Source organism: Dasypus novemcinctus, chromosome X (assembly GCF_030445035.2).
Source record: "Dasypus novemcinctus isolate mDasNov1 chromosome X, mDasNov1.1.hap2, whole genome shotgun sequence".
Taxonomy (NCBI): Eukaryota; Metazoa; Chordata; class Mammalia; order Cingulata; family Dasypodidae; genus Dasypus; species Dasypus novemcinctus.
Window position 1 is genome coordinate 182,612,448 of NC_080704.1, and position 2,966 is coordinate 182,615,413.

The 2,966-nt window shown below is 42.5% G+C and overlaps 1 non-coding gene across 1 annotated transcript; it reads right to left on the reverse strand.

The window, feature by feature from the left end:
- Positions 1-1,677: 1,677 nt before the first annotated feature.
- LOC111766819 (U1 spliceosomal RNA) lies at positions 1,678-1,840 on the reverse strand. The gene has a single exon (XR_002798777.1). It is a non-coding gene; the product is annotated as a U1 spliceosomal RNA (small nuclear RNA).
- Positions 1,841-2,966: the final 1,126 nt, after the last annotated feature.

The window sequence follows — 2,966 nt, forward strand, 5'->3', positions numbered from 1 at the left end:
TCTCTGAGCCCCTGTTCAAATTTTCCCATTATTTTCTCTCTTTGTTTTTCTCTCTCTTCAGTTTTGACTGTTTTGTCTTTGGTATCACTTTTCTTTCTTCTATCATTTCTGGTCTGCTCTTGTATGCCTCAAATCTGTTCTCTCAAATTCTGTATCTCTTCTGGGGCTTTGATGTATTCCTTTTCTTGGGCCATGTCTTCTATTTTATTTTATGGCTTGTGAGTTTTGCTGATATCTAGGCATCTGATTAGGATGTAGTTTACTCAGATGCTCAATAGAGTTCTCTTTTGTAGGGATTTAGTTGCAGGAGGCTGTGTGTTACCACTGCTTTTTGTTCTTGGGTTAGCCTGAATTGTCAATTGGTTGCTCAAAATTGGGCACCAGGCCCAGTAATTGGTTGTAGAGTCACTTCTTAGGGAGGGAGGCTATAGAAGCCAGAAAAAGTCTTCCCTACTCTTTTTGTTTTTATTTTATTGAGTGCACTTCCTTTGTCACCAGCAGATGGCACTCTTTGACAGTTCTCAGTTCAATGCCTGGCTTGAGTGTGTTTTTTGCAACACAAATGGGATCAATGTGATAGAGCTTCCTGTCTGGAGGTTAGGAGCCTTGTCATTCAAACTTTCTGTGAGACAGTTCTCCAGCCTTCTCTTGCAGACCCCTCCCTTTTCCCTCCCTTTTCCCTGGTCAGATATATTTCCATTTCCCTCTGAGTCCTCAACAATAGTAAAGAAGGAGTTCGAATGGTTGTATATCTTTAGCCCCTTGCAGGCTCCCAAGGCAAACAATGGTGCAGCCCCATCTGACCTGGAAGGTCTCCTGGGACCCAGCAGGCCAAATTTGTGGGTCAGAAGCTGAGTCAGCCTTAGGCCGTGTCCCTTTCTCTCCCCTTTGCTCGGGTGGTAGATCATTGGAGCCCCATTTGTCTGTAGTTGCAGGCCCAGGGGCCTAAGATTTCTAAAGTGTCTTTAGTGTGGGGAATGGTGCCAACAGCAGCAGCCGCTGGTTTCAACTCACAGTTCTGTCATCGCAATTTCCCTCCTTTGTCCCTCTCGCCTCTGGAAGGTGTTCAGCCTTCTCCTGGTGTCCTAAACTCTAGAAGATCTTTTCCTAGGCTGTCCTCTAGCTATTTTTCTGGAGGAGAAGAGTCCCACATCTTTCTAGTCTGCCGTCTTCCTGGAAGTTCCACATACAATCTTAAAGGGTATCTCATAGCTACCAAATGTGATAGGCAGATAGCACCAAATGAGAGGTGAGGAAAATGGGGTGTTCCAAAGAAGAATGCATTCCCCAGGCAAACACAATGAAACCCCAGTACCCAGTAAGCCCTCCTCAAAGAATATAGTTCATTTCACCACTGCTTCAGTTCAAGTGTTGATTTCAATTGGTTTTTACTATTGTACACACTCTTTTGATTAATCCACACCCCTATCAAGATAAAGGACATGTACATGGACCCAGAAAATCCCATCCAGTCCCTTCCCAGTCCTGCCTGCCCAGAAGCATTCACCTTCTGAATTTCCTTCACCAGAGATTATTTTGCCTACTCTTGAATTTTATGTAAATGGAATCATACAGTACTGTAATCTCATGTCTGGCTCTTCTCAGGCAGCACATTTTTGAGCTTCATCCATGTTGTTGCAAGTGTCAGCCTTCCACTCCTTTTCTTCTTCTTTTAATTAGGGGAGAGCCCAAATGCAGTCCCCCACTACAACAAATTATGCAGTCAAGTTTCACACATTTGGGGAAATCACAGGGGTCAGCATATCCGAAGTGCAATGGATATGCCTCACCCTGGGAAACCACCTTCGTGATCATGGTATCTTCCCTGCCAAGTAAGTATTGTCCACTCCATTTCATTGCTGCTTATTACACCAGCGTTGGATTGAACTACAAGTCATTTTCCCCTTCTCCTGCTGATGGGCATTTGGTTTGGTTCAAGCAAGCCACAAACATCCTCATGCGAGTCTCTTTGTGGACATTTATTCTTTTCCTTTCTCCTGGTAAAAACTTAGGAGTAGACTGGCTAGCTCAAAGTGTAGATGTGTGTTTAACTACTTAAGAAACTCCATACACATTTCCAAAGTGGTTGTGACAATTTACATACCCATCAGCAATACTTTAGAGTGCCAGCAACTTGAGGTCCTCCACAATATTTCATGTCATCAGTTTTGAACATGAAGGATATTCTGGGGGGTGATTCTTGGTGGTAGCTCATTGTGGTATTAGTTTGCATTTGCATGATGACTAATGATATTGAGCAGTTTTTGCATGCTTATTAGCTCTTTTCCTTTGTGAAGTGCCTGTTCAAGTCTCTTGCCCAGTTTCCAACTGGAATCTTGTCTTTTTTTTTTAAAGATGTACCGGGGAATGAACCCAGGACCTTGTACATGTGAAACAGGCACTCAACCACTTGAGCTAGATCTGCCCCCTTGTCTTTTTATTATTGAGTGTTATGAGCTATTAAGATACTCTGGGCATGAGTCCTTTGTCAGATAGATGTGTTGAGAATGTTTTCGTCATGACTGTATCTTGCCTATGTATTCTCACTGACATCTTTTGATGAGCAGACAGATTTAATTTTTATGAAGCCCATTGTGTCATTTGTTTTATTTTATATTGACAGTCTTTTGGGTCCTGCTTAAGAAATCTTTGCCTAGCCCATGTTTGCAAAGATATTTCCCTATTGGAAAACAGAAGATATTTTCTTCTAGAGGCTCTGTAGATTTAGCTTTTGCATTTAGGTCTTAGGATGCATCTGTTATTTTTTGTGTCTGGAGTAAAGTGTGGGCAAAGATGCATTTTATTTGTTTGTTTGTTTGTTTGGTTGTATTCCCATAGAGATGGGTGGTTGTCACAGCAGCAGATACAGCTGGAAAGGCTTCCTTTGTGGCACTGAACTTATTTGGGACATTAGTGAAAAGTCAGGTGGCCGTGTATGTGTGGGTCTGTTCTAGGGGTTTCTATAC